General features: G+C 35.9%; 1 long non-coding RNA gene across 1 annotated transcript; it reads right to left on the reverse strand.

The window, feature by feature from the left end:
* Window positions 1-2,335: 2,335 nt before the first annotated feature.
* Window positions 2,336-9,841, reverse strand: LOC127856200 (uncharacterized). Its single transcript, XR_008037896.1, has 2 exons — window positions 9,534-9,841; window positions 2,336-2,400 (listed from the first exon to the last, which is right to left on the reverse strand). It is a non-coding gene; the product is annotated as an uncharacterized LOC127856200 (long non-coding RNA).
* Between the last annotated feature and the right edge of the window lie 11,690 nt (window positions 9,842-21,531).

The raw sequence follows: 21,531 nt of genomic DNA on the forward strand, positions 1-21,531 counted from the left end.
ATAAATTGTTTTAATTACCAGCTGAAAGATGTTATGAAACTTTATCCTTTATTATGCCCCCCTTCGAAGAAGAGGGGGTATATTGCTTTACACATGTCGGTCGGTCTGTTGGTCCGTCCACCAGGTGGTTTCCGGATGATAACTCAAGAACACATACGCCTAGGATCATGAAACTTCACATTTATCATAACTCCCAGATGACCCCTATTGATTTTGAGGTCACTAGGTCAAAGGTCACGGTGACCCGAAATAGTAAAATGGTTTCCGGATGATAACTCAAGAACACATACGCCTAGGATCATGAAACTTCATAGGTACATTTATCATGACTCCCAGATGACCCCTATTGATTTTAAGGTCACTAGGTCAAAGGTCACGGTGACCCGAAATAGTAAAATGGTTTCCGGATGATAACTCAAGAACACATACGCCTAGGATCATGAAACTTCATAGGTACATTTATCATGACTCCCAGATGACCCCTATTGATTTTGAGGTCACTAGGTCAAAGGTCACGGTGACCCGAAATAGTAAAATGGTTTCCGGATGATAACTCAAGAACACATACGCCGAGGATCATGAAACTTCATAGGTACATTGATCATGACTCCCAGATGACCCCTATTGATTTTGAGGTCACTAGGTCAAAGGTCAAGGTCAGGGTGACCCGAAATAGTAAAATGGTTTCCGGATGATAACTCAAGAAGGCATACGCCTAGGATCATGAAACTTCGTCGTTAGATAGATCATGACTCGCAGATGACCCCTATCGATTTTGAGGTCACTAGGTCAAAGGTCAAGGTCACAGTGACCCAAATAGTAAAATGATTTTCGGATGATAACTCAAGAACGCATACTCCTAGGATCATGAAACTTGATAGATGATTGATCATGACTTGCAGATGACCCCTATTGATTTTCAGGTCAAAGGTCAAGGTCACGGTGACCCAAAATAGTAAAATGGTTTTCGGATGATAACTTTAGAACGCATACGCCTAGAATCATGAAACTTCATAGGTAGATTGATCATGACTCGCATATGACCCCTATTGATTTTGAGGTCACTAAGTCAAAGGTCAAGGTCACGGTGACCCAAATAGTAAAATGATTTTCGGATGATAACTCAAGAACGCATACTCCTAGGATCATGAAACTTGATAGATGATTGATCATGACTTGCAGATGACCCCTATTGATTTTCAGGTCAAAGGTCAAGGTCACGGTGACCCGAAATAGTAAAATGGTTTTCGGATACCTCAAGAACGCTTTTGGCTAGGATCATGAAACTTCATGGGTAGATTAATCATAACTCGCAGATGACCCCTATTGATTTTGAGGTCACTAGCTCAAAGGTCAAGGTCACAGTGACCCGAAATAGTTAAATGGTTTCCGGATGATAACTCAAGAAGGCATACGCCTAGGATCATGAAACTTCATAGGTACATTGATCATGACTCGCATATGACCCATATTGATTTTCAGGTCACTAGGTCAAAGGTCAAGGTCACGGTGACCCGAACAGTAAAATTGTTTACGGATGATAACTCAAGAATGCTTTTGCCTAGGATCATGACACTTCATAGGTAAATTTATCATGACTCGCAGATAACCCCTATTGATTTTCAGGTCACTAGGTCAAAGGTCAAGGTCACAGTGACAAAAAACGTAATCACACAACGGCTGCCACTACAATGGTCAGCCCATATTGGGGGCATACATGTTTTACAAACAGCCCTTGTTTTAAATTTGATTGGCTTCTGAGAAGGTCTTGAAAGGTCAAAATTTATGTTATGTTAAACAGCTAGGCCTAAAAAAATGTTTACCTGATAATTAAGGTTCTGTGCCATTAAATTTGAATCCCAATATGCTGGGAAAGAAATTAGCTTCCTTGAAATAATGCTTTTTGTTAACTTTTTCATATTTTTGTACTTTGAAAGTCCATCAGTTACTAAAAAGCTTGCGCAAGCTTGCACAAGGTTGCAGAATTTTGTATTAAAATACTAGCAAGCTTGTACAAATTAAAATTAAGCTTCGCAAGCTTGCCGCGAGCAATCATTTTGGTTTGGGTTATTAATTTGAATAAAAGGCGATAACAACCAATTTAGCGTTATAATTTCCGGGTACGTTTCAGTATATTTTTCATACCCAGGGTACATTTAAGTATACTTGGGAGTATCCTGGGTACATTTAAGCAGTACCCGATGCTGACAACGACCAATCAAGCTTTAAAGTATGCTTTCAAAGAATTGGCTTGTATAATGCTGTGCACATGCTGTTACCATTTTCGAGGTGGGGGGGGGGGGGGGGGAAGTTCATAAGTTCACCACACAGTATATGTACTCTACATTTTATTTACACACTACGAGAATAAATATATACACAATGAATAAGTCTCTCATACTCCTTCTCTCTTTACATCTCAACGGTCCATTCAACTCTCCCAAGCCTCTCTCTCAACCTCGCTTTTCATACTATCCTGCCCACCCTCCCATATTTGGATGTGTGGACAGACACAGATAGAACTTAGCATTTAATTGGTATTTATTATTGCAAGTGTTGACATATTTGACAAGCAGACTCTGCGAGCACCAGAACAGACCAGATTTGCTAATCTTTATTACAAAATGATGACCAACTGGTATCCTGTTCTGGTAACAAATGCCCACCATGCCACATGGCATCAAACAGAGCAGTCTAAATCATACATGCCATAATTCTTTAGGTCCAAAGCGGGACATTCCATAAAAAATTGTCGGGACATTTACCAAAAAGCAGGACACCTAAAACGATCTATCATTCCACCTTTACTATAGTCAGTATAGTACTAACAAAAACTCTTGATACTTTTATTCAAGACATAAAACATCTGATATGAAGCATGAAATCTAAAACATAACAATAACAGTTTTATTAAATAAGACAATAGCAAACAACAAAGATAATATTCATCTGTTTAAGAGTACAAAAACTAGAACATTACGACAACAATACTCATTATATTAATTTCAATGGCAAACATTAACGCAGGGGAGGCTATCCAGTTGACTGAAAGTACGGGTTACAGTACACTATCTACCGAACAGTTACATCAGTTACACACGGAATGCGCGGCTGTACACATTTCCGTATTTTGTTTTCTTCTTATATACACAGATTAAACTGAATTGTGAATTGTCAGGCGCTGTATTGGAGTAGTGTCAAACTGTCATGAATAACAACACGTTGTTTTTATTACAATAACACAAGACAAGATGGGTACCACTTTTACTGTTTGTTGCGATGTTTTTTTAAGCATGTGTCCATGCGCAGTTTGTTACTTGTCAATTGTCGCGGCTTAATTGGAGTAGGGTCAAACTGTCATGCATAGCACCTCGTTGTTTTAAGCTTAATTGGAGTAGGGTCAAACTGTCATGCATAGCACCTCGTTGTTTTTATTACAATTACACTAGACAGGATGGGTATCACTTATTGGACTGTTTGTTGCGATTTTGGTATATTCACATTCGGAATATCCCGCTATATTGGAACTAAACATTGAATGTAAAAGACTCATTTATGACGTAGCGTTAATTTTACAAAACAATTGTTTTGTAAACCGTTTCAAGCAAATACAAAATAAACACATTTTCAACATTTATTTCATTATAATAAAACTATCGATAGCAATAAGCGACCACTATCTTGAAGACCACCATGGTGTGAATGCCTGATGAAATCAATAATTAGCCGATAAATCGCTGATAAGGTGTCATAAACAACACTGGTACACACGATAAGTAGAATCGGATTGTAAATTGGGGGCAATAAAGGGATTAGCGGTGGTAAGTATTAGCGAAACAGAGCTTGAATAGCGAATTTTATTGGGAACCTATACACCTTACATCATTTTTTTACGAGTGTCGGGACAAATCGTCTCATGGCGGGACGGCGGGACAAAGGGCCCAAAAGCGGGACTGTCCCGCCGAGATCGGGACGTATGGCATGTATGGTCTAAATTGAAATCATATACTAAAATTACAACACTCCCCTCACCTTAGCTTCTTACCGTAATCGGTTGTGTATAAGGCGCACTTTTTTACCCCAAATTTGATTTAAAAAACTTATTGCGCGTTATGCACAACAACAGGCATGCCAAAACATTTTTTCCCTGTCAGTTACCCAGTTATGGTAACTCGGACCATTCTGTTCCCAGTCGATTTAACTGTAACTATGTTAATAATTGTATTATATTTACGATCTGAATATAGATTAACAAACGTTATAAAGTTAAAATTAATATTTTCTATCTTTTTCAGGTACGTACAGAGCATCGAAATCAAATAAATTTGAAGGAGAAAATGAAAAACAAGGAAGCCATTTTTATTTAAATTTTATTGTCTATTCCCACAATATTATACCCTACTGTACTAGGGTTACACAATTTAATTGGGGGCACTTGTCGATTTACAATAGTATGTCGGCAAGGCCTTTCCCGATTTTGATGATTATTTTTATTGCTTTTCAAATGTGTTAATAAAATTGATGTTGTGTTTGTTCACACGTTTTCATACGTCTTGTCAAGATTTGAGTCACCTGTCAAGTTTTGTGTAGCTGGGCTATTATCAAAACATGCGAACCGGCAGACGGCATCACACCTCCACTGTTTAATTATCGCGTGTAATGTCAGTAATGGTGTTGAGAAGTTTGAGTCGTTAAAGTCACCTGTCAATTATACTGAGCAACTGAATGAGCAATAAACAACACTCTTCAACATGAATAAAAACTGCACATTTGCCATTTTTAATCATTATAAAAATTGTCATTAGACTTACCGTATCTTAAGAATAGAACACCGTATCCTGAATAGCACTGCGATTGACAGAGAAAGAATCTTGAAATTGTCTTTGAATTGTCAGAATCTTTAAATTGTCAGTCACAATATTGTCCGTAACCCAGTCTTCGTAGAAAGATGGGGAAAGTACGACAGGCCTACACAGCGAAAGAAAAACTTGCCGTCATCCAGTATGTGGAGGAGCACGGCAACCGAGCTGCTGGCCGACAGTTCAGTATCGGAGAGTCATCCATCCGGGAATGGCGAAAAAAGAAGGATGACATTATGAAAATGCCGAAGACGAAGCAGGCGGCGCGGGGTTCTTCGGCACACTACATTTCTGTTGAAGAGCAGCTCCTTGCCTGGGTTACCAAACGTCGCGAGGGTGGCGTCGCTGTTTCAACAGTCGAGCTGCGGATTGAAGCGCGTCGCCACATATGGAGAAGTTTAAGGGTTCTGCAGACTGGGCGTATGCCTTCCTGAGAAGACATCATCTCTCCATTAGGAGACGTACTCACATTGCCCAGAAGCTCCCAGCCGACTTTGAAACACAGCTGATCGAGTTACAGCGCTTCGTCATTCGGCAGCGCCTACAATGGGACTACGATCTGTCGCAGATTGGGAACGCAGACCAGACACCCCTCACATTCGAGCTGCCATATAGCACGACTATCACCGCCAAGGGAAGCAAGTCCGTCTCAATCAACACCACGGGGAATGAGAAGAACCGCTTCACTGTGATGCTATCGTGCACAGCTGATGGTGGCAAGCTACCTCCCTATGTGGTGTTCAAGAGGAAGACCTTACCCAAGGGAGCAAAATGGCCATCTGGCATCATTGTCCGTTGTCAGGATAAAGGGTGGATGGACGTCAACCTCGTGAAGGACTGGGTGAAACAAGTCTTGGGAAAGCGTCCGGGAGGCTTTTCCAGACGAAGCCTGTTAGTGCTAGATGCCTTCCGGTGCCACCGTTCCCCAGCACTTAAAGAGCTCCTGAAAGATGACTTTCGGACAACGTTTGTGATCATCCCTGGGGGTATGACGAGTATGCTCCAGCCCCTGGATGTATCGATCAACAAACCCATGAAAGCGCTTCTCCAAAGAAGATGGAACGCCTGGTATTGCGATGGTGACCACACATTCACTGCGGGTGGACGAATGCGGAAGCCCGAACTAGAAGAAATTTGTCAGTGGATTGTGGACGCCTGGACAGAATTGGACCCCGACATCATCATTAGAGCCTTCAAGAAATGCAGCATAAGCAACAACCTCGACGGATCTGAAGACGACGCATTATGGGACGACAGCAGCAAACAGAGGGAAGAAGACTCCACCATCACCACCTCCACTACAGACGACGATCTTCAAGACGACTTCTACTGCGACGACACACCACACAGAATGACCGACGATGACATTGCCCGATTGTTCGACAGCGACGACGATGACGAAAAATTTGAAGGATTTGACGTTTCGGACATAGACGGACGACCCTTATAGAGACGATCAAAGACAACAACAAAGGTCCTTTTCAGGACCGCGCATATTCTGTAAAGAATATTTTGCAAATTGTCAAACACAAATATTTGTGTAATGTAATCTTACCATCTATATCGCATAGACACTCGAAATAACGCGCGAGATCGGCAATGTAAATAAAACGATTTTATGTTAGCCCATGGAGTATGGAACCGAATTTTCCCCAGTTTGTTTGCATCAACAACTTTTTTCCCGATTTTTTGCTTCAAAAAGTTGATGCGCGTTATACACAAATGCGCGTTATGCACAACGTTTTACGGTAATTGTCCTCAATTAAGCCAAATAGTTGCATACATGACTAAATAGCCAGACTCACACTCACAACATATTAAACGGAAACTGTTATCAAAACACTTTATATGAATATAATATAACATCACAAATCTACAGATACAAATAAACTATATGTATTATTATTACTTATATTAGAAACCTTCTACAAATAAGGAATTTTACTATGAGATGATGATACATTGTGATAATACATATCATCATATGAATCATCCCTTTTAAATTACTTGTACATGATTAGAAACCTCCACAACAAGGAATATTACTTGTAAATTACTACATGACATGGCATTAAACATCCATATACATTGACTTGTATTGCAAATAACTTCTCAATAAAAATTACACAGATCTATCCATCAATATAATGAATCATTAAAAGTATTGTCCTTTTAATTAACAAGAAACACATTCAAAGAAATATTATTCTTCAACAACTTTATCTCCAACATCATGCATTACTAGGATATCTAAAACATCGTAACAGTTTGATTATATGAAAGCAAGAATATACATTCTTAGTCATATGCAAAGTAAACACTCTGTTTAATAAGCACATCTACAAAATCTTCTTTTATTGTCCAACTTATAACTTGAAAGTCTTAATATTTAGTTGCACATATTCACACATATTACTATCAAAATAGTCCTAAATTGCATCCGCGTTAAGTGCCTAACACTTATTACTTAAAACTAACATTAATAAATGTATAATATAGGCACAACACATTTTTAATGTTCATAAAAATTATAAATAGCAGTTGTCCTGCTTAATTGTCCTGTGCGCCTTATTATTAAATGAACATATGGTTATAGTATAAACAATTCTATATGAAAATATGACGCAATGTTTGATTCTGAAAAAGAATAAATCCAAGTGTACACGGTTTTAAATCCAGAGAAATTTTTAATCACTCCGTAAAAACTCATTTAATCCAACAAATTAGCACAAAATATATACCAAAGTCATTGGTTTGGAATTATATACATTAAATTAAACACTATAAAAGCGCACACAGTGACACTACATTTTCTATTGTTACAGTGGAGACACACACATGTAGAATGATCTTGTCGGCTAACAGATTCTATTTCTGAATTTAAGTCGACATTTTCTTTCAACAATTTATTGGGGTCAAATTCTTGTAAAAATCCCAGTGTAGCACCTTTAACCAGCGTAACATTACTGGAAGAAGTATTCAGCAGTCTAATTGGTATTTGATGGCTTTTAACTGTCCTTGGGGAGCTTAAAGTGTGCCCTAATGATATCCCATTTGTTGGCTGTTTATTTGACGAAGGGCATAGAATCCCAAGAGTTGAATTAATTGATCCAAGATTTTTTGTCTGTCCAGGTATGATACACTCCGATTTGGCTGGAATTTTTACCTTGGCTCGTGATGTGACCCTAACTGCCCTGAGAGGTATTTACTCAACAAATGTTGCACACCTCTTCCCATTCAAACGTAATCCATTGTGAGCACTTAATTGATAATCAAAGTCATACAGAAAATCCATACCAATAAGTCCGTCTTCACGAATTGGTGCAACAAACACAGTATATTCAAACCACTGTCCACATGATTTAAACTATATTTGATAAGGTCCTTCTCATACATTTGGTGTAATTTTCTGTGATAGTCTTTTACATTTTGCAGTATTAATGCACAACCTAAAGTCCCCATTTAGCCATCAATTTCGAACACTAGGTGAATAACCAGAAACAGTATCTCTTGGAGGTCTTCGGCTGTCAGATTTAAGCCACTTCAAAACAACGCCAATATCTGGATCCTGCTGTTGAAGTCTGGTCATTCTCTCCGATGAACAGAAGACTTTGCTGAATTTGACAAGACTTTTTACAGAAGATGACATTTCACCTAATGCAGTCTTCCCGTCTTTATTTGGCATTTCATAGTTTCTGTCATCCGCCTTCGAACTGTAATCTGCATCAGAGTTTTCAGAATGTTCACGGAAGCGCAGTCGGAATATCCGGTAGCGACGATATTTCCTAATTCTGAGTAACCCACGATACATGAAACGAACACAGTTCAACAACTTGACCACCTGAAGCTGTAGCAGCAAGAAAATCCAACCCAGAATCCGGATTCCTGAAGTTTTACTCTGGAAACTCTTGCTTTCGATGACCCCGAGATTTGCACAATCCTTTTTGCAAATAAAGGTACGCTTCATCAAACTGAGAGAAATCTGACTACTGCTTATGTTTCCTCAAACATGTGTCACATCCCTTACATGATGGCTCCTCTACCGTTAGATGTCCTTCATAACACTCACATACTTCTGGTTCACTTGGTATTCGACTGAGGCTGTCCACATTAACATGTTTTCGGCCACTTCGGTGTTGTAGCCGAAAATCATACTGCAATAACACTTCCAACCAGAGGGGATTGTTGTCACAATCACACTACTGAAGACATTTCCATCGATCCCTAAACTTTCTGTGATCATTCCGATCAGAATCCAGTCCAAACATGTCCACAGGTTCTACTAACCAGCTAGCAGCTAAATTATTCTTTTTCACGGGTTCCACTAACCAGCATGTGCTAAATAAATCTTTTTGGGCAACAATAACCGAAACTCCAAACATTGAAACAACACCAAAAATCAAAATAAGACATCGTAACATTCCCATATGTCCAACCTCAATGAAACAGTCCCCTGATGATTTCGTAAGTCCAACAGCTCACTTTAATCCTGACACAATGATATAATATCCACTTTCCTCGCGTGTTAAAGTCCTTATCCTGGCGCTGCCACCAGTGTTACCATTTTCGAGGGGGGGGGGGAAGTTCATAAGTTCACCACACAGTATATGTACTCTACATTTTATTTACACACTACGAGAATAAATATATACACAATGAATAAGTCTCTCATACTCCTTCTCTCTTTACATCTCAACGGTCCATTCAACTCTCCCAAGCCTCTCTCTCAACCTGGCTTTTCATACTATCCTGCCCACCCTCCCATATTTGGATGTGTGGACAGACACAGATAGAACTTAGCATTTAATTTGTATTTATTATTGCAAGTGTTGACATATTTGACAAGCAGACTCTGCGAGCACCAGAACAGACCAGATTTGCTAATCTTTATTACAAAATGATGACCAACTGGTATCCTGTTCTGGTAACAAATGCCCACCATGCCACATGGCATCAAACAGAGCAGTCTAAATTGAAATCATATACTAAAATTACAACAATGCCCACCTTGGGTTGGTCGTATGTAGACTATTTCGTTCTGCTTGATATCTAGTGAATGAATTGGTGTACAATCTTGCAAATTTATTTGTGAAAAACTTAATGCACCTGTTAATGTTTTGGAGCAACGGTCAAAGGTCAATGTCACAAGGTTCAGTGATTAATTTGGATGAAAGTAATAAACATATAAAGTTTAAGGTCGAGGTAACATGATCTGGTATCATAATATTGGTTTGCACAGACAATCTAGAGAACATATTCATGTTAGGACATATTGAACAATATTTGTGATTTAATCAGAGAACATATTCATGTTAGGACATATTGAACAATATGCGTTATGTATTCGGAGAACGAGTTCATGTTATAGAACATACTGAACAACATTTGTGATGTATTCAGTTTTTCAATCACAGCCTAAATTCCCACAAGACATGTTTAAGTTATTAAGCGTTTACCACTTTACCACAGGAATAAAAGCATTAAAATATATGTCTTTGATATAGCATTGTATGTCATGCACAGTCTTTCCATAACCCCATATATAAATCTTCCTTTGAGAGAGCTATGTTGACAATTATTTCCGATATTTCTTGCTTCAAATTTGTATATTCTGCCTTATTTGTTTATCCCATAGATTTAACTAGATTCCCATATATGTTGTTTGAGATCACTTTTTAGATCGACATGTGTGTTTAAACAGGACTGATAAGCCATTTTGGTTTTCAATTGACTGCATATTTTTGGCGGCAATTGAAATAATATAGGTCGTGTAATATTTCCAAACTATATTTACCTAATAAGATAATATGTAGAATGATTTATTTTCACAAGGTCTTGGTTGAGTAATGCAGTGTACTTTCTATATTCCTGTCTATAAATTAAAAAAAAATTGAAACTAAAAACCAAGATGGCTTCCGTCTTTACGGATTTATGCACTCAAGATTTAATGCACAAAATATTGCAGTCTACCAGACTCTCTATATTACATATACCAAACAGCACTAGCGGTTCATTTGTTTTAGTATAACTACATATAATATAAGTACTCTTTATTGTCCCCTTCCGGTTTCTGTAGGTCTGTCACACTTTTCTGGACCCTGCGATAACTTAAAAAGTCTTCATATTTCTTCAAGTAACTTGAAACATGGACAGATGGCAATATGGAGATTATGTACCTCATTTCATTGTGTTCCTACATCAAGAACAACAAATAGACTAGCAATATTGCTGAAAATAGAAATTTTGCTAAACATGGTGAATCCTGCAATAACTTTAAAAGTTCTTCATATTTTTTCTATGAAACTTGAAAGATGGATAGATTGCAATATAGACTTTATGCTGGTAATTTCATTTTCTTCCTACATACAAAAAATTAATATTTCTGACATTGTAGGGCTGGTAGGGGACATATATTGCTTGGCAATAGTTTTGTTATTTATAATGTGTGGGTCCTTGTGTCAGTTTTTATGTCCGCCACCATTATAGTGGGGGACATATTGTTTTTGCCCTGTCTGTTGGTCTGATAATTGTCTTTTTTAACCAGGTAATAATAACATTTAAAATAGCAAGCCAACACAAAAGAATAAACATTTTTTGATATCATGGTTTATTATTCTTAAGTTATGTGAGGTTATTAATATGGCATTTAATTAAATACATGCTACTTCTTGACAAAATCTGCTTTATCTTATAGGAAAAGGCTTTTTCCCCCTCAGGTGGTCTACTTAGTACTCGTGGAACAAACAAATATTTCTTTACAATTATTATACTTACACAAAAAAATTTCAATTAGCTCAGTCATTTTTGTTTCTGTGGTGTGTTTCAGTTGATGTACAGAAGACAGATAGGTTAGACAAGGAACTATGTTCTGTGAGTAGCAAGAAAATGGAACTTGAGTCAGGCACTGAACCTGTACTGAATTCACTCCTGTCTAGGTGGAAGTTTCTCTGGTTGGACAAGTGTGCTTGGGAGCATCAGTAATGGAATTGAAACCAGACACTGGATTTTTACTTACCTCCCACCTGTTTAACTGGCGGTGATTGTGGCTGAGATTGAGGATTGCTACCTAGAATCTTTAAAAAGTAAGATTACATAGGTATCAACAACAGTAACTCCCTCAGTTGCATGCTGTTTGAGATTTTATGGTAAACCGTTCTGCTCATGATTGAACTGTTGTGATCAGTCAGTGTCTGTTGTCAAGTGTTTTGTCAAGTGTTTTGTTTCTGTCATTAACTGGTAATAGTTTTGGTTTTGAAACCAAACCTTAGATGTTGAAACCAAAAAATGTTTAGTTTTTGTAGTTTTATAAACATATTGCATATTGCATTAAAGACAATTGTATTGAATTGTAATTGTATTGAATAGAGGCCATAATCCCACCAAGTGAAGCATAGTTTTGAAGTATGTTGAAATCAAGCAATGTTCAGTGAGTTAATCTATACAATTTAAATCTCTGTTATTCTATGATTCCAAATGCATGTTTTCAGTTGTTATTGCCAACGGTTAGCTAACAATTATTACAAGTTTCATAAATATATGCACTTATAAAAATCAGTTGATGACAAGACTTGGTCTCAATATGCAAAATGTTTGTTTCACTTGAGATTGAACTTTGGTAAACTTTTGTATTTTGAGTTGTTTCCCTTGAACTGATGTAGTAATTTGACTGGTCATGACAAAATCTAAACTGTTGACCTTAAAATAAGGTTTCCTTTGATAGAGGAAACCCAAAACAGGGTATATAATATAAAATGGTGCCCTTTATTAAAATGTTAAATTTCATAATATGCCGTGCTTGTGTTGCTTTTTATTCAGAATCTGGATATAACAAGTTAACAATACAATCTGTGCAATGGAAGTGGGTAGCATATAAACACGGTAATGTCAAATGCCATACCTTTCAAAGAAATATGAAGCAAAACTATTTTATATACATTATTTTTTTATAAATTGGCAGCAATGTGTGTGACATGTTGACTTGCATAAAATTTGCATACTAAATCAAGGCCTAAATGTTTTACAGTCAAAATGTTACAAACCTAACTCTTTATGAATGGCTCTATCAATACACACAAATATATATCTTATTGTCTTAAAACTCAGGCAATAAGGTGCAAGACTGAACAATTTAACTGTACATTTATTAATGCAATCTGGGTACAACAAATTAAAACTGTTAAACTAAAGATTGTGCCTATGAGTTGTATCATGTAAGTTTTAATGACCAGAATGAAATGGGTTAAGATACTTTGACATGCGTTCTTTTTACATGGTTGAATGCCAAATATTAAGATACTATTTTAGATAAGTGTTCTAGAAAAAAAGTCAACTATATATGTGAGTAGTTAGCTCCTTGCAGTACTGAGGGTAGTCATGATAGACAGAAGGATGAATTATTAGGTTTGTCATAAGTTACATCCCTGTTATTGTGATTCAAACTTAATTTTATTCCATGTGTAAGGTCTTTTAACCTTCTTATAAGATTTATAAATTATTGATACACATACATACATTGATCAAAAGAACTGAAAATCAGTCACAGGTATTAGAAAAAATAATGGTCTTAATTGCGAAAACTATTATGAATATAAGAACATTCCCAGCCTACATTCAATCTCAATATATTACATGTTAAGTAGTAGTAGACAATATAACATCTTCTCTTGCTTTAACTGACACACTTTTTGTATGCCCCGCCAAAGGCGGAGGGATATAGAATTGGCTTTGTCTGTCCATCTGTCTGTCCGTAAGTCTGTCATTCCTTCAGTCTGTCTGCCACAAAACTTTTCAAGGCTTTTTCTCAGAAACTATATAAGATATCAACATGAAACTTCATGGGTGTATAGATATAAATGAGGAGAATTGCCATGCACATGAGCCATAACCCTACACTTTCTTAAATAAGAGTTATATCCCTTTGTTAAAAATATATCTATATCTCAGATACAATACAAGACTTTAACATTAAACTTTACTGGCGTATTGATAATAATGATGAGAAATGCCATGCACAAGAACCATAACCTTGCCCTTTGTTGTTTTTGTATTGTGTAGCTTTAAAGGGGTATATCTCAGATACACTACAATATTGCAATATTAAACTGCATGGGTGTATAGATATCAATGAGGAGAATTGCAATGCATAAAAACAATTACCCTGCACTTAAATATATTTTTTGGATAATTCCATATACCAAGAGATTTGAACCCATCCATTAACAAACTTTATTTTGCAGGAGATGTCAATTCAATGAATTTGCTTGTTTTCAAACAATTATGGTGTTTTAAAAGAATGTAACAATTATGGTGTTTTAAAAGAATGTAACAATTATGGTGTTTTAAAAGAATGTCTCTAATTTTTCCTACTTAGAAAACCACATTACTTGTGTTTTGAATTACTTATTTGGGAAGAGGTCTAATTTCCATGCGTTTTGTGCTCCTGCCCTTGCGCCAATTATGACCACTGTGAATATTTACCGATTTTACCAATTGTCCTGTTACATGTTTTTTACAGAAAGCATTTGAATTACCTCACACACAGGGTTGTCATTATTAACCGATTGCCGATCGAATTCATCGGTTAAAATCGTCAGAAAATCGGTTGTTTTTCCTGAATCTTTAAAATTGCTATCGGAAGTTGTGATCACGCAAACCGACAATAATTGACGAGGAATAACCGTGGTATAGTAGAGCGACGCCCATTCAGTCAGTACATTAACTCCGCCTAAGAACTACTGTTTTCAATAAATTTCTCAGCGAGTGCCCAATATTAATTTTTCCAGATGTCAATCAAATTTTTCTTGGTAACCAATCAGCGCTCAGGCAGCCGAATACACGCCGACCCCACGTGAAATTGTATCAAATAGCTGTACATTTCACAGATTATTACTGACCGTATCTCAACGAATGTAGCAATGTAGAGCGAAATTAATTAGTTTTTTTAGTTAGAGAAAAGGTTTCCGCATATTAAAAAATGCTCTTCGATTTTCTACCAAAATAAAATATATTAGCGACCTCTGCGTAACGAAGTTGTTATTTAGCATCTAAATATTAAAGTCCACGCTTTCCCCAATGAAGAATGACGTAATGTTATACATGAAGTCTCATTTTGGCATGATTTTCATCTGTGCATGAAAAACACGAGAAATGTGTCTCTGTTGCTAGAATTTTCTTAATTTTCCATGAATAATGAAATCTGGAAATGATTTCGGATAACACATTTAATTATACGCATTTGAAAATACTTCAATTAAATAATGTATTTTGTTATACAAATGGGCATAACACATAATGTAATAAGTAGGTAAATAACGTGTTTTGAGATTGCCAAACTATGCATATTTATAGGTCTACATGCATGAATGACCTGACAAGTTATATCACAATCCGGAATGAAAAGTACTTGGTAAAATTTAAAAGAAGGCGCGTCTTTATTCTCAGAATTTCACTTTCGCAAACTTTTCTGAAAGGAGGTACATGTAACAGTTTAGTCGTCAATTTGTCGTAATTACTAAATATAAACGATTTTCAATGCTCTCAAATCGCGTCACGTGATTCACGCATGTTAAATGGGAATTCCCCAATCCCACAATTCAATTTGTATATGCACTTGCGTTAAATGGCGGACGACATTCATCGTCAATATTTGCCGTTATTTGGTTTTGAAAAAAAGAAATCGTAATTATACTGGATTATCGAGTAATGGATAGAATTGGAACATGCAAAGATCTATCAATATAATATGTTTTTACATTGTACAGTTTACTAAACATGTGAAAATCTTAAAATTTTCTATTTTTTTTAGACCTCATTTTAACTTTTTATGCTCTGAGAATAGCAGTATTTTGTCCCTAAAATGTGTCTAGAATTCGTTTTCGGTCGGGCTTTGCCCCCCTGACCCCCTTACCAGGGCCTTGCCCTGGACCTACAAGGGGGCCTAGGCCTTGACCCCCGGCCGAATCGGTTACTTTTCCAAAATAATCCTTTGTTTACAATCATAATGACAACCCTGCACACATAGACATTTTTTAAATAAAAAAACATTGTACAGAAGACTGTTTGGTTTCAATAGTTGACACATAAACAGAATATGTTCATGTGCGATGTAGAGCGTTTCTTTAAAGAAAGTTACCATTGAACAGCATCACATCAGTTTGACACATATTATAGTAATTAGCTGTTGTTTGCGCTTATAAGAAGTGGACCCCTGCAAATTAAGACCCTTATCAAATACCAACTGGTGTACATGCTTAATGCAATAAACAAGCAGTCTTAATAGGGCATTTCACTGGCGTTTGCCAGATATCACGGCTGTTAATCGCTGATGAGACCTCTTTTTTGAGATAAGCACATGATAATTCCAAAAATTGTTTTGTAATTTTTAGATTTTTTGTTAAATGATGTTTACAACAACAAACAATGCCTATGCTTTAAAGAGATAAAATCACTTTTATTTACATTAATAGATACCTAAGATTTTATTGGTCTGGGGACCGTTTCAATAAGATATCGTATCGTAAATATAACGATATCGTAACTCGGGTAGTTGCGATTGGATCTACGATTCTCGTAAACCGTTTCAATAAACCCCTCGTAAACGTCCTTGTAAAACGCTCTGGTAATCTATTTTTTCTTTATTGTACATTCTGTTTTCTTTGGGGTTATATATATATAATATTCAAACTGTCAACATCCGGAAGAATTTTTACACCGTGTTGTTTACTTTAATGTGTTGCTGAAAATTGAGAAAAACCACATATAGCAAACATTGAACAGAGAGCGAGATGGCTCACTCGGGATCAGTAGACGATTTATTGCATAAATCAATCTTTCGTACCGTTTGACAGTGGAATAGTGTTATTTTTCTAAGTTTGTTCAAAGTCTTTGAGCTGGAATTGTAACTTACGTCGTTAGTGGAAATGGAATTTAGAAATATCTAATCATCATGCTGAATTATCATCAGCATCATTTCTGTGGAACACTGTGATATGCTTTATATAAGGGTTTCATAGTTACGGTGCTTTTAAAATAGTTCACTAGCCGCCAAGATTGGAATAATACTTACATACAGGTAAAACAAATTGTGCAGTATTTATTTAACTTACATGTTTTTCATAAAATATCACACATAAATATGTATTTAACTCTATTTATTTAAGCTAGATTCCTGCAAAAGTCTGATGCTTATTGAGACACTTGAGTTTATTTCCTGGGTCAGGGTTTTTTTTTGGTTGTGGGGGAAGGGGCCTTTAGCCCTAATGTGGGGGAAATTTTACGCGGGATTTTCCACTTTGGGGAAAAAATGTGCGAGTGGGAATTTTCGCGGCGTTTCCCTTTTTGGGGGATTTGTTTACTTACTTTCTCATTATTACAATACATTTGTACATGTTTGAACTATATTCATTGTTTTTTTTCAAAATTTATTACGTTTGGCAAGATTAAATTGAAATAGAATTGTGAGACACATCTTTCTATTAAAAAAAAAAAAAAAAAAAAAAATTTTTTTTTTTTTTGGGGGGGGGGGGGGGGGGGGGAAACCAGCCTAGTTTGGTGGGGGAAGACGCCGATATTCGGCGTCTGTTATATAAGGTTAAAAACCCCTGTGGGTACAACCAATACTTGGTGTCATCAGAGATGATTTTGAGAACCATCCCTCATTTACAGATGTTATTATGGGGGATTTCGTTACTCGGTGGGCTGATGAAGAATAACCCCAAATCCCCGCAACAAGTCATTATTTTTCAAAAGAAGTAGGATATTGTTGTAAAGTTTTTGCCTGTACCACTGTTTTTTAAATATCAAAAAAGCTCCTAGATGATTTTTTTGACACTTAAAGGTATTTACAGTGGGGATTTCGGTTCCTGACCTTGCTTTGCACAATGAATTCATGCCTGTTTTTCCCGCCCTGGGAAATACTCTGAAAATGGGCAATACATCACATGAACATGCTTTACACTTGGTTTTAGCCTTATTTCCTTCTGTGATTTTATCATAAAATCCCCAAATAGGATCTCTAGGTTTCATGTTTTTGCAGATTACAAAGGAATTACAATAACACTCATGAAACTTTAAAGTCATTTTTATTTAGGTATCATTGAAGAAATACTTTCGTTATATTAAAACACAATTAACAGGAATCTGCCACTTACTGTAACAATCAAAGAATGTTTTCACAGTTTATGGGAGGGCTCTAATTGGCACTTATCTGTGTATCTTTTATGGCCCCTAATAAACAGTAAGAGAGCCTTTGTCTGGCCCTAATAGGTCCAATGTTTATCTAAGTGGCCCAGTGTTATTGTTAGTTGTACAAACTGATTACTGGAATAAACCCCCTTCGGAAGAAACCCCCTTCCCTATAAACGGCATAGTGGAAAAAAAACCCTTTCACATTTTGCATACACGGAAGAAAACCCCTTCCATTGCGGAACAAACCCCCTTTGAGTTTTCAGACAGGCGGAATAAGCCCCCTTCCTAAGTGTTAAGTCTCTCCCGCAGAGATAGTAAAATCCCAACTCGAACGATTAATTCCCCAATACATCAGTTTTAACCCGAATCTATCACTGCATACTTGCTACTTTTCAAGTTTATATTCATTACCCAATAATCCCGTTTATAACATTTTTAAAGCACTTTCTGGTAAATATTTACGATAAAAGCTCTCAATAATTTCTTAAACACAAACCTTGCCATTTTTCTTTTGTATCAAATAAATTTCGGCATAAGTGAATATTTATAGATTTGATGAAATATTGCCTCCGAACATGCGCCAATCCCTGACGTGTTGTGTGCTTGTTAAAACACTCAATACACCCACGCTTTCTATGATGCTTAATTTTCGCGCCCTTTTTAATGAGCGAATGAGTCAACACAAAATAAATTTACACTGCAAGAATACTGTGTGAACTGTCATTAATGATGACACAAAACTGTGAAAGCCAAGATATAAACATTAAAACAGAAAAAAGTCTAACAATTGGCGTTCATACACAAACAAAATAAAATGTTCGGACTCAGAAAATATTAACTGCGTTGACGCATTTTTTTTAGAATGAATCATCAAAAACCGTTGAAACCCAGCAGGATTCGGAGGTACACGTAATCAACATCGATTAATACTGTCGGATTATTGTGAAAGTGAAAGAGACAATCGGCAGCTGCCGCACCTTTCCCTTCCAATACTGTAGCAGATCTAGATCGTCAACCCATTCATCATGAAATTGAAATCATAATATTGACATCGTTCCCCGGCCCCAGTTGAAAACATTTGCCATTATTAGATCTACACCTGCAACTTTATTTAGGACTTTGACTTGAATATCATACTTGTTCATGTGTTTAACAACAAAAAGGTCAGAGACATGCCTCTTTTTCTAAAAAAAACCCTGAAGTCTGTAGGTGAGTTATAGACATTGAAATGAACAGTTTTTATTTTTCCCCAAAATATGTCTCTTTTGCGCTCGACTTTCCCCTTTTACCCAGCGTCCAGCGTCTTCCCCTTTTTAACCCCCCCCCCCCTGGCATTCAATAACATTGTCATATACATACCAATGCCTATTAATGAGCAGTAGTCCTTATATGGTTTACTTATGGTAGAAAAAATGCATTTTGTATTGCTATTATTTCAAAATAAAGCTATTGTGATGTTAAATTAAACACACTATGTGAAGTTGGAATATAACAACTTTTCAACTATGTATAATGTGCTGTTTTACCTTTAATGTTTATTTATTAAACCAAATTATAAGTAAAATAGACAATGCATATTCAAACTCATTTCATGCTATGAATGTATTTTTGAAAAATGCTGTGTATACTTTTTGTTTTTAATAGTAGTACTTTTGTTATGTTTTTTATTAACAGTGATGTTTTTTTTATCATTTTCATTGTATTTTTAAACTTTGTTCATGCACACATGAACATGGTTTCAATATTTTTTAGGATTTAAACAAAAATTCAAATTATAAAACACCCAGTCTTGAAGTGATATCAATTGAAATGATACAATTATATAGGAAAGTGTCTATTTTTCTGATGTATATTTTTTAAATAATAACAGGTAAAACTGCATGTAATGCAGTGTTCAAAAACACAGTTTATTCCCAAATTGATGTCTTATTCCAACTTCACATAACAGTGTGTTCCTAGAATAATTAAGAAATACTGGAATCTCAAATTGTGTCATATCATTGTTTCTAGTATCTGCATCAGCATGCAGTAACCCTTCTCAAAATGAAATGTGCTTTTTACCAAAATGCACTTAAAAAATTGTATTTTATATGCACTTTTTCTTAAAAAGTGTATCATCCAATTTTTTTTTAAGAGAACACTTAATTGTATTAATTCTGCATTTTTAGAACCAGATGAAGCTGTGGGAGTGTATTTTTCTGTACTTTTTTTATAAATACATGTAAACATGTAATCCACTTTTTCTTAGAAAGTGGATTTGTAAGTGCATCTTTGTAATTTAAATGTATTAAGTGTATCTTTTCAGGTCAGGGAATATTTTTACTTTTGAAACAAATTAACTAATTCTTAGAGTTTTCTTAGGTGTATGCTAAAATTTAAATAAGCAAACAAGTGTTTTTCCATTGGGGGCATACAATCAAAATGTTCACCACAATTTAAATAATGTAGCCACTTGTTGTGAATTTAATTATATCATAATAATGTGCATTACCATGTCGACTGTGCGCTTCGGATCATGTTGTGCCGTTGTTACTACCTCTTCCTCAAAGGAAACATCCAGCCACTCAATGACTCTATATTAAAAAAAACTTTTCTTTATTTTGCCTTCGAGAGATAACCAATACGTGTTCTGTGAGAAACGCATACATGATAAAGCGTTGTCGTAGCGAGGCATATACGTATACTGTCAAAGACATGATCACGCCTAATAAAAGTAATAATAATAGCCTTTACTTCTGATAACTGGGTCACCCTACATATTTCTAAACACACAAGTGGCTTCACGATACATAGATCAATTTGGAAATTGTAAAATTGTGTCATTTAACACAGTTGTAAACCTAAATTGCCTTTTTTTTTAAAGTGAAACTTTACTTCGGTTTGATAAATCAGTGGTATATTTCATGTTTAACCGCATAAACCAGACACATCTTGGTTTATAATTTGATGTAACAGACCTATGAAATGTCATTGTGCTTAAATTCAGAGTTTTGTCAGTAGAAAAGCATAATCTTACATGTTTTAAACACAATTTTCTACTAATCCGTTATCGATGTCATGTGTATTTTAACAATGTTTTCGTAGTGAAACATATACCCGACGTTGTAGCGAAACGGACTACGCTTTGACCTCGTCAGCCCCCAGTGGTAGCTAATGAATAGAATTCTCAATGAAATGCTGACAACTTCAAACATCATTCTTTTTAAGAAAGTGCTTCTTCTGTGTATTCCAATATCGCATTCAATTTAATCATTAAACTTTTATTACATGTTGTAAAAAGTTTGGGAAGTAATAAACTGAAGTGACATTATTCAAGAAGCTTCTTCTGTTAAAGATTCACTAAAAACAGTTTAAACAACTTTATTCACAATAACAGTAAATATTATTTTGTAGTGTTAACAATAATCACACATTTAAATATTATTTAAATATTTTTTTTAATAAACATTCTGACTTCATATGTGAAGGATTATTTTAATATCTGTTG

The sequence above is a fragment of the Dreissena polymorpha genome, chromosome 13 (assembly GCF_020536995.1).
Source record: "Dreissena polymorpha isolate Duluth1 chromosome 13, UMN_Dpol_1.0, whole genome shotgun sequence".
Lineage (NCBI taxonomy): Eukaryota > Metazoa > Mollusca > Bivalvia > Myida > Dreissenidae > Dreissena > Dreissena polymorpha.